At 35.5% G+C, this 12248-nt stretch overlaps 1 non-coding gene across 1 annotated transcript; it reads right to left on the bottom strand.

The window, feature by feature from the left end:
• Window positions 1-963: 963 nt before the first annotated feature.
• On the bottom strand, window positions 964-1070 carry LOC129457978 (U6 spliceosomal RNA). Its single transcript, XR_008649493.1, has one exon. It is a non-coding gene; the product is annotated as a U6 spliceosomal RNA (small nuclear RNA).
• Window positions 1071-12248: the final 11178 nt, after the last annotated feature.

Below are 12248 nucleotides of genomic sequence, written 5' to 3'. Positions count from 1 at the left end.
TTTCCCCTGAGTCTTCCTAGAGCCTCTAAATTCTCTGTGACACATTTTTATACAACATGGTACATGCATTTTCATTTATATGTATTAAAACGATATATTTTACTAATAAAAAGTTTGGCATGCATAAGATTGATATAAATGAGTAAAAGTCATATCAAATCTAGGCTTGTGGGAAGGGAGGGACAAAAAGATTGGAAAAAGAAGATGATAGTTGTAATATACTTGTTTTTTTGAGATGGAGTCTCACTATGTTGCCCGGGCTGGAGTGCAGTGGCATGACCTTGGCTCACTGCAACTTCAACCTCCTGGGATCAAGCAATCCTCCCACCTCAACCTCCTGTGTAGTTGGGACTACAGGTGCATGCCGGTAGACACCCACAGAACCTCTTTTATCAATTACCTAGAATCCACATATGACTTCAGCTTATTCCATATGATTAGAAGTTAACATATATTAACATATGTAGAGAAATATATTTTGTTTTGTGTTTCTAAAGCAGTGCAGAGAAAGCAGTCTTCTGAAAATATGGTATACTCACTCATAAGTGGGAGCTGAATGATGAGAACACATGGACACATAGAGGGGACAACACAGACTGGGGCCTACTGGAGGGTGGAGGGTGGGAGAAGAAAGAGGATTGGGAGAAATAACTAATGGGTACTAAGCTTAATACCTGGGTAATGAAATAATCTGTACAACAAATTCCCATGACACAAGCTTACCTATGTAACAGACCTGCACCTGTACCCCTGAACTTAAAATAAAAGTTAAAAAGAAAATGGCATATTAGACAAGACTCAAATAGCTATAAAAGGCACTAATCCTTACCTTCCCTTTCTTAAGAATATTTCAAAAAATGGAGATTTATGGTGCCCTTTTGGTGAAATTTAAAATAAATTGCTAAAATAATATAAATGTTTATATTAAATGTATGGATTTTTTTTTTTTTTTTTTTTTTTTTTTTAAATATGGAACGCTTCACGAATTTGCGTGTCATCCTTGCGCAGGGGCCATGCTAATCTTCTCTGTATCGTTCCAATTTTAGTATATGTGCTGCCGAAGCGAGCACTTAAATGTATGGATTTTGACAATGTTGTGAATTAATTCATTCAACAAATATTTATTGATATTTTCCAGGGACTATTCTAAGCAGTAAGAATACACCTGTATTAATCATGATTTTTATTTTCTGTATTTTATAATTCTTTGAGATCCAGAGGTTTCATGAAACAAATGGACGGTGCACTTCCGGATTAGCTAATTTCTAGAGATAATAAACAACTTGCCTGTAAGATCGTCTTTGATATGCAAACCAGAAAATTCTGAGTCCTTAGCCCAGGCTGCCTCCTTTATTCAGGCTCCTGCAGTCTAGAACACTATCCTCCTGCCCTGGATTACCCCAGCATTAGATAATAGACAGGTAGAGAGCACCCTTATAGCACAGAGCCTGCCTAAATTATTCAAACTGTCTAACCCTGAATCTGCTCAGCAGCTTACCCTGCTTGGCCCATTTTTTCCCAAGAAAACCACAATAAAACATTTTTCCGACACTTCTTGCTCCTTCTGCCTTCTGACCCCACCCTGTGTAGCCCTGTGCAGCTTGGCACGTCTTCTTCTCTTGGGAACGCTGACTAACAAACTGTGTTTTCAGTGGCTATTCTCTCCTGATCTGTTGGTCTTACCGTACTGAATAAAAATGAAATCCTGGATGCATTTTAAAACAACAGCTACAAACAAGGCCTGTGTTCTCTTAGAGCATAGAGACACTAAATGAATGAACAAATAATGTTAGAAGGTTATAAAGTCTCTGAAAAAAATAAAATAGTGTTGTGAGAGCAGCTGGTGATAGGGCTAATTTAGAATGGAGAAGGAAGGGTTCAGTGGGGAGGTGGTGACTTTTGAAAGGACGCCAGAATGTAGGAGACACTTGGCTCTAAGAATGCTGTAGATGGCGAAGATTCTGGGTGTGAACTTAGACATTTTTGTCTACTAGAATCTGTGTGCCAGCTAATCAGGTTGAATTTCTTTTTTTTTTTTTTTGAGACAGAGTCTCACTCTGTCACCCAGGCTGGAGTGTGCAGTGGTGCAATCTTGGCTCACTGCAACCTCCACCTCCTGGGTTCAAGCGATTCTCCTGTCTCAGCCTCCCGAGTAGCTGGGACTACAGGCATGTGCCACCATGCCTGGCTAATTTTTGCATTTTTAGTATAGACAGGTTTTGACATGTTGGCTAGGCTGATCTCAAACCCCTGACCTCAGGTGATCCACCCGCCTCAGCCTCCCAAAGTTTTAGGATTACAAGTGTGAGCCACTGCACCCGGCCCAGATTGAATTTAATTGATAGGTACTCGGTAGCAATAATTCCATTTTCACCCACATGGATGCCCCATCTCCCATTTTGCCACATATCAGATTCTAAAACCTATGATTGATAGGGGAATAAATACAACTTTAGATATATTAGTACTATGAGCTAAAAGTGACCATGTATGGCTGAAATAAAAGGTATTAATATCTTTATTTGCCTTAGAAAAATTAAAAGCTGACACCACCCATTAAACTAAAAACGTATCTGAGAGGTGGTCACAATTGTCTTGATAGGCAATCCTGCCTGATTGTCATTTTTATTCTCTTTGAATAAAATGAACAAAGATAACAACGAAAGATAAGTGATTTTTTTCTCTTTTGATTTTAACAAAACTGATTAATTTTATCCTGATCCTCTTACAAAAGAAAATCAGAGGTTGGCATTACTGCCTATGGGAGCAAGGCAACACCTTTACCTAATAAAATACCTTTTTGGATAGGTATGAATAACACTATATTTTACTAGCTTGAATTCTAACTTTTGAAGAGCAACAGACGAGTTCAGCATAGATAATCCAGAACAGATCACAGCTGCTCCAGACAGAGAGTCGTTTTAACTCATAATGGGAGTGACATAATGTTACAGAAAAATCCGAACACGATTATTCACGAGGAAGTGTTTTGAACCAGAATTAAAATTAAGGCATTTACCCAGAAAATGTAGAAGACACAAACTTCGAAGCACATGTCACCCAGATCATAAAGTTTTGAAGGAAAAAGCTGATTCATTGCTGAAAGCTAGTCAATATGGTGACTTGCTCTATGACAGCATATTTGGTCTGAAATTTTTGAGAATTTTTTTAAAGAACACTCATGACGAGAATTCCACCTCTGACATGACCAGTTTCTAAAGAATGTCAGGCACCACGTGAGATCATTTCCATTCATTATTTCTAGTAATGCTTAAAACTCTGAAAGATAATTGAAAATATTAAGTATAGGCCACCAGATCTTCTCATCTCAGTTATTTACCCAAGTGAAATAAAAACACATTCAAACAAAAACTTGTACGTGTATTTATTTCTATAGCGACTTTATTCATCATAGCCAGAACCTGGGGTGAGTAGGGGGAACAAAATCATCCATCAACAGGTAAATGGATAAGCAAAATAAAGTATATCCATACAATGGAATACTACTCAGCAATTACAAGGAAAAAATAGAAAACCAGAACTACTGTCACACACTCAATATGAGTGAAAGAACTCAGGCATAACAGATCTCATTCATAGGAAATACGAACCAATCTATGATGACAAAATGTAGATGAATGGCTGTTACAGAGGAATAAAAAGGCATAGATTACCAGGGGGCATGAGTAACCTTTGTCAGTGTTGGAAATGCTCTGTATGATTTTAGTGGAGGTCTTATTGCCATGTAGAACTGTTGGATTATATCAAATGAGTGCACTTTAAATGGGGGTAATTTATTATAGACTTAATAAGGTAAGGAAAAATACAAAAGAAATGAAGGAACCAAAGCTGAGAGAAAGTAAGGAACCTGTCCAAAGTCGTACCACTCCTAAGTAGCAGGAACAAGGACAGGATTACTTTTTAGTTTTCTCTGGCCCTAAATCTTGAATACTTTTCACTGCATCATACGTAGAAAAAAATTATTCTTGAAGGCATTTTCTTCTTTAGGATTTCAGAATTGTAACTATTTCATGTTAGCATTTATTATGCTATTAATTTTAATATTCAAAAGTCTTCCAAGTTATTTATAGTACTATAATTTTAGGTATGAGATATAAAAATAAGGTTTTTATTTGGAAAATGTATCTATGATAGGAAGTCTTGAAAATGTGTGAATTTTTAGAAGGAGCTATTTGGAGAGGGTCATGTTATATAAATAAAATATGTCTTTTACTTCATATTTTGCTGCTAAAATGATATTAAATACAGTATGTATTTTTTAGGACACCTAAATGGGAGGTTGGAAATTAAATATTTGGTTTTCATGTTTAGCTCAATGGTGAATTTGAAGATTCTTTGTTCCATTCTCAGTACATGTGCCTATATAGAGGTTCAAAGTATCCTTTTAATGCTTTTCTCTATTGGACAGTTAAAGAAATTCAGACTGCACAATTTTTGGCAGCATGTGTGAGAATACTAAATAGAAGGCACTCGATAATGTTTAAGGAACAAATGAATGAATAAATATGGAAAAGATATTTTTGAAGTTTCCTTAATCAATAAGAACTTAATAACTCATCATCACCATATAAATGGGAGGTGGTTTTTGAGACAATCTTTACGCTGTTAGTATTTCTTTCTAATTTGCATGCATGTATGTTATGTAGACTAGATAGTTCATTTATCAGCTTATTCTGATATGATGAACCAATGCATGGGTGACAATTTCCTAGTAAGATATTCTTGCAATTCTCAGTTACAGTGAATAGTTGAATAACATCAGGTTGGTAAAGCAGATAAAAGTGGCTGAAAGAGAGTTGTGAATGGGATCAAATTGAAAGGAAGTACTAACTATCAAAGCCAAGATTCACCCCAAGATGACCTGTTTGCCACAATGTAAAATTATGTCATATTATATTATTCCAGTCAAATGAAAAATAAGTTCAGAGCAAAAAAAAAAAAAAAAGTGACTTTTTGTTTTGCTTTAGTATTAGCAAAACCATCTGCTGAATTTAATCTTGATCATACAAATGCAAATCAGGGAATGAAGGCCTAGACGCTACAGTGGGATGAGAAATTTAGCAAAAACAAAACTAAACTGAAGCAACAACAACAAAATGCCTTTACATAGGTATGACCCCATGTTTAATCACATAGTTTGTTCCAGGTTAGGAAATATTTTGTATATATATCCCTCACCCTGTTTAGGGTAGAGATAAAAGTTTTTCCCTTTTGTCATCAAAGTATACCCGTTGTTTCCAATAAATATAAGAAAACGTAAATAATATCTTAAAACCATGATATTAGATAATTATCATCATTGCTCTATTGTAAAGATACCGAAATAATTAATGTCACTGTCTCAAATATTGACTCTACAGTAAAAATGCTGATTCTGAGAACATTTGTGTTATAAAGCATGCTGACATTGCTGAACATAGGATGAAAATTAACAGAGGAAGTTTTTCTTTCATTTCCAAGATACTCAGTTTTGTTAATGTTTAGGCTACACTGTTCTTTATATGTATTGGATTTAACCTGCTGTAGTTATAGAGGGCAGCTGTAGAACTAGCACCTTGAAGTGTAGAGTGAAGTTAGTGTAAAAGGAATCTAGCAGCCTTTAGTTATATTTACTGCTTTCCCCTACACTAGAAAAACACTGCATCAGAGCTCAAGGATCTAAGGATGTATTTAGAGCTACCATCATGGCAAAAGTTAAGGATAAGAGGCCACTTAGCACAGGAGGGAAGTGTGAGCTTTGCAATAAATTAGACTCCTGTTTAAATTTCTGGTTATGCACTCACTAGATGCAAATCATTATGGAGTCAGTGTAGGAAACTAAACTATCTGAGGCTTTTCTTTTCCTCACGCATACAATACTAACAGTAATAGTACTTAGCATCCTGAACTGTTGTGAGTGCACCCTGATAGCCATAACAGGGCCACTGTTATGAAAGGTATCTACAATATAAATAGCCTTCTGATACTTTATTCATTGCCAATAAATGTACTGTTTTCATTTAAAACCTGTATATTTTGTAACTGTTGTTAGCATCACTAATGATAAAAATAGCTAATATTTCTCTAATGCTTTGCAGAATAAAATATGTTTTTAAATGTTCTTCAAAGAACTTTGATATTATACCAGTTTTAGACTTGATAGTATTGAGACCTAGAGACCATAGACTGCAGTACCCAAGGATGAACAAGCTACTAAATGGTGGATATGGGTCTTAACAATTACTCAATCTAAAGTAAATGTTGATCCACTATCTACACAGTCTAACACCCGTATTTCAGACCAAAGCTATGCAGCTACCTTGACTATTATAAGATCTAGGACTCAAATTTAAGCCTAACTGATACTTATTGACCTTGTGACACTGGACAGTAATTAAATCCCCTAAGCTAATTTTACACATCCATAAAATTGGGACTATATTTGACCCCTATGATATGCTTTTTGTGAGTATCAACAATCTCAAATTTGTGTTATTGGCAGTAATTGTTTCAGGACCTTTGATGCAACATCTCCTTATTCATTGGAATAAATTGAAATTTAACTATAAGTGCCTATTTGCCAAAATTGACAAGAAACGTAAGAGTAGCAGCTTTGTTGCTTTTTCTACCTACCTTTTATTGTATCAGGAAACCCAGTCAGTCACCACCCTTGATCCTTTCCCAAGTTCTCTGCTATAAGATGTGTAGACTTCCTGTTGACTCTACTCATTCTATGCCAGGCTGGTCATAAGGACCAAAGCTCTCTAAAGTCATTGTGTCCAGTGTCCAGCTTGCTCAGGCACTTAGGCAGTACCAGTGCTCTTCCACACCCATCTCAAGTCCATGCTTCTACAACTATGGAGATGCAAGATGTAATTCTTAGAGAAAAGATCTCTTCAATGCCTAAAAGTCACAGCTACCCCGCTTTCTCTCTGCTCTACTTTAGTATTTCCTTGGGTCTATTGTTGAGGCCACAGAGTGAAAGATCTGCAGGCCAGTGAAGACTTCCATTCTTAGGGTCACAAAATTTAGGTCACACTGTGATTAAAAACAATAAGGGATTCTCGTTCATTAAAAGGCAGAAAATGTCACAGTTTTCAATTTCTTTTCAAGAAATCATGAGATTCAGCATCACTAGGCTGGTATTCTTGTAAGGTAAAAGCAGACTGGAGCTGAGAGGAATGGCTTTCACCTTCCATTTGCCAAAGTTCTACCACTGTCCTCTTGACACTGAGGCTATAGCTCAGTGACTATTTGTCATCCTACTTTCCCCATTGTATCTCTGAACATTCTTTATGGCTCTTTCACTCATTTAAATTACCTGTCCACTCCCTGGGATCTGTTTGCTACTGCTGAAATTTATAAAAATAAAGTAATAGAGCACTGTTTATTTTTCCTTCATAAAACTTATCTCAGTATATAATCATACATTTATGGTTGTCATTCTCACCCACCAGACCGTAGTTTCCAAAAGCTGGCACTCAGCTTTATTTTATTCACGATTTTGCTCCTAGAATGGACATAGAATTTCCTCAATAACTATTGGAATGGATGAATAAAATATAACCCTATAACTGTTTCTTGGAATTAAGAACACAAATTGTTGACATCACTCTGGTTCTTTAGCAATAAACAACTTATCATAAAATTTAAAATCAGACCATCTTACATCAGAACAAATGCTAATAAGTAACTAAGCTTCATATCTTCACATGCTACATTGATCATGTTTATTAATTTTATCAGTAACATGATAGAATTTGATATAGTTTTCTATTTGTAATATATATGTGTGCGTGTGTGTATATACATATAGATACATATAGTACATGTGTTAAAACAACAACATTAAACTTCCCACTATATAAAGACAACAAAATAAAGTTAATAATGCAGTATAACTTATTGTTTGTTTTCAGAAAACATGGATCCTAGAATAAGGAATAAACGAAATATTTCAATCCATAGTTTCTGTAGTCAGATCTTATCCCCAAGTGCTTCTCAGAGTATGAGCCCCTCACTTTGCTTATGAGAATCTAACAGGGAGTTGTTGTTTAATAGGTATAAAACTTCGTTTACACAAGATGATTAGGTTTGAGAGATCTGCTATACAACATTGTTAAGAGTTCATATGTTCAAATCAAAATTTTAAAAATACTAAATTGTTTCAAAATATATACATTTTATAATCCAGCCCCAAATCTAGTAGTAGGTCTTGGTGGCAGCAGCAATAGTAATAGTCCTAGTTGAAATATTATGGTGTTATTAATAATAACAATCAAAATAATAATAATAATTCAGTTCTGCAAGAAAAACAGATGATTTGGACTGTCGAAAAATGGTTCTAAGCCTTCAGTATCATGCAATATCTGTGCTTTTTCCAATTTTATAGCCTAATTAAATTTTGTCACTGCACCAAAATATTAAGGCACAGTGTCTGTTCTTAAAGGGTTTATGATATAGAAATGAAAGACAAATATGTAAACAACCTACCTTAACACAATATGATGCCTGGTGTTCTACTGCTGAAAACAAAGGATGATTGGAAGCAGCAGAGCAATCCTGATCAGGTCTACCTGGAGGTTGGGAAAATTTTCAGAGAAAATAAACATTACACTTATACACACAGAGAGGTATCAAGTATTCGCATAAGTACACTTGTATGGATATATACACATGCATATGTATATTTACATGCATATATGTATATGAATATTTATAATTATCACATGCCATTAGGAATACATGCAAATGCTACATTTATTTTCACTACCTATGGTTGCACAATGGGTTGCTATGACAACAGAGATTAATTACAGGCCTTTCTATTACAAATCTTAACTTTTCAGAACTTGAAGGTTTCAGCCATCTTATACATGTACATTTTATCTTGAAAAATATAATCCTGGCTGGGTGCAGTGGCTCATGCCTGTAATCCCAGCACTTTGGGAGGCCGAGGCAGGTGGATCACCTGAGGTTAGGAGTCCAAGACCAGCCTCACCAACATGGCCAAAACCTATCTCTACTAAAAATACAAAATTAGCCAGGCATAGTGGTGCATGTTTGTAATCCCAGCTACTCGGGAGACTGAGGGAGGACAATCTCTTGAACCTGGGAGATGGAGTTTGCAGTGAGCCAAGATCATGCCACTGCACTCCAGCCTGGGCGACAGAGCAAGACTTTGTCTCTCTCTGTCTCTGTCTCTCTCTCTCTCTGTCTGTATGTCTGTCTGTCTCTCTCTCTCCCTCTCTCTCTCTCTATATATATATGTATATTCCTATCATGAGCTGAAATATTTGTACAGCCCTCTTTACCTGCATTTCCAACTAAGATATACTTTGATTTTAAGAAACTCTTTTTTCTTAGTTTCAACTTCCTTCTCAGTGTGTAAATACAAATAATCCACTTGCATATTATTTTTTTCAAAATAAACTAAGAAAATATCTTATTAATCAGGTGAAAGGAAATAATGGTGCTTTATTCCTTATTTGTTAATGCAAATCCCATCGTTATTACTGCATCATTAGAAGGAAATAGAAAAATTTATTTTTTCTTTTTTGTAGCTATTATTATGTTAGTTTTGATTGAAGATAGAGATGAAAGACTTCTTGTCAGTAAAACAATGTTTCCAATGTCAATATTGCTGCCATTATTCTTGTGATTGTTAATACTGAGTGTGAACTTGATTGGATTGAAGGATGCAAAGTATTGATCCTGGGTGTGTCTGTGATGGTGTAGCCAAAAAAGATTAACATTTGAGTCAGTTGGTTAGGAAAGTCAGACCCACCTTGATCTGGGTAGGTACAATCTAATCAGCTGCCCTCACAGCTAGAATATAAGCAGGTACAAAAATGTGAAAACAGAGACTGGTCTAGCCTCCCAGCCTACATCTTTCTCCCCACTGGATGCTTCCTGCCCTTGAACATCAGACTCCAAGTTCTTCCGTTGTGGAATTCAGACTGGCTCTCCTTGCTCCTTAGCCTGCTGAGGGATTATTGTGGGACCTTGTGATCATGCAAGTTAATACTTAATAAACTCCCCTTTACATATATATATATATATATATATATGCTTATAAAAGCACATCTTTTTCAGAATATATATATGTATTTCATTGACTCTGTCCCTCTAGAGAAGCCTAATAGATTTCTCAATGAATTTAAAATCTACAAAGATTACACTGAATTTTGATAATATTACAAAGTATATTTTCATCTATAATGTCATTCATAATGCCTACTAGTCTACCATGTCTTAGGCTCTTAATTGTATGCTAAACAATTTTTGAAAAAAAAAACAGCTTAACAATCAAATTCGGAGAATACTTACTTGTTTAGCCAATTAAAATAGGATAATTTCATCACTAATAGAGGCCTCATCATTAGTACCTTCAAAAAACATTTTAAAACAAAAACAACATTTTACCCATTGAAGGATTTGGATTTGAACATGCTTTAGATACCTAATAATTTCCTTTGCCTAGCATGTTAAATTGAAAGCAGAACTACAAACTAACCCTCAATAGCAGGAACAGACTGTAAACTTATGTACAAATATCTTTTGGAGTGTAAAAACATATTCTTTATGATTTGAAAATGATATTATTTGTTCATAATTCTGACCCTGCAGCCTACTTAATAAGCAATTTGTTTCTAATTCTGACCCTGAAGCCTACTTAATAAAAGCAATGCATTTAATCCCTGCTGTATTTCACTACAAAGTTATTACTCATCATACTTGGCCATGAAATATGGCTCCTGTCCTCAGAGGGCTTCTATTCTTCTCTGTTTTGGTTTCCCTGAAAGCAGAGCCTGAGACACGTACTTGTAACGTAGATAGTTTATTTTGAGATAATTCTGAGAATGCCAGGCAAGGGAAATGGGATAGTGAGACAGGGACAGAAAGAAAGTTAATAGAATGAGTTATTGAACTGATTACTGTTAGTTACTACAGCAGTCTTTTGGATCTCAATCCAATCAGAGTCTCTTTAAAGTAGGTGTATAGAAAGCATGTTGAAATCCTTCCAAGGGATAGAAAGATGACAGTACATATCCTTGGGCTCCTATTCCCATTTTATGTGAACTACCTCCAGCAGCTGGCTTTCATAGCTTCTGAGAAAACAGAAGCAGAAAAGCCTCATTCAAATGGGAACCTGGGCTGACAGTACAGAGCTGCCCGCTGTAAGAGTGCTGAAATGGGCAGAGAAGGGGATGCAACATGGCTTTTGGCATGAATGTTACATGCTGTTTTAAGACAAATGAGCACAATTTGTGCCTAACTTATTTGTTCATAGAGTGACTTTAAAAATGTAAGATGAAGAGATTAGATGCAACTGGGATATGGTGAAAGTTCCTAGGAATGTATGCAAGACAATCTGAGCCTGAATTCATCAACTTAAAACTGTACAGCAGAAAAATAGCAAAGCTCCTAAAATAGCATAATACGTTGTCAACTGCCTCCAATTTATCTACTCTAATGGTTTAATCTCTTTTGCCTTCTCATAGACATTTATCCTCCTCTAGGAATATCAAACTATTAATAATTCCCTGAACATGTAAACCCTGAACATATTTGCAAAGGTTGTTCCCTTTTACTAGAAAGACCTTTCTTTAAGGATCTAATGGAATAATATTACATATGTTTGAAGACTCAGATTAATAGAGGTAACGTTAAGCCTCCAGTGACCCACTCAAAGTGAGTGGATTTCCCCTGTACACGACCCCCCACCACAGACTGACAAAAATATATGGTAACAGGCACATGCCTTTGCAGCAGTTGCAAGTTATTGTAGTATTTATTAATCTGCCGGTCTCTTGAACTTACTAAGGGCTCCAAAAATGTCTTGTATTTATAATACCTTGTAAATAGTAAGCAAAATGTATGCTTGACAAATGCAGTCAATTAAGATGATATAACTTCTCCTGTATTCTGTAGGACTTTATTTTTTATTACAGAATATATGAGACAGGTGTGTTTTTCGCTCCAGTTTGAATTCTTCAAAATTTATTTAACACATTTAATGAAACTTAATAATATCAACAAAAATGCAGAGTCATTCCTATAAGTTTGACCTGATAACACACACTTCTGCAGATTGCTTTTATATAACATTTTTCTTCAAAGAGTCTTGTCCAGTTTTAAGAATGCTCTATAAGCATTGTTCCACATCTTTGAAATTTTCTGGTCTCCGCAAGTCTTTCTCTGAATATGCAAGGATAAAGACCAAACATAGAAACAGAGACTTACAA

The sequence above is a fragment of the Symphalangus syndactylus genome, chromosome 11 (genome assembly GCF_028878055.3).
Source record: "Symphalangus syndactylus isolate Jambi chromosome 11, NHGRI_mSymSyn1-v2.1_pri, whole genome shotgun sequence".
NCBI lineage: Eukaryota > Metazoa > Chordata > Mammalia > Primates > Hylobatidae > Symphalangus > Symphalangus syndactylus.
Note: the sequence above shows the minus strand (reverse complement) of the source record. Positions and strands in the feature narration are given on the sequence as shown.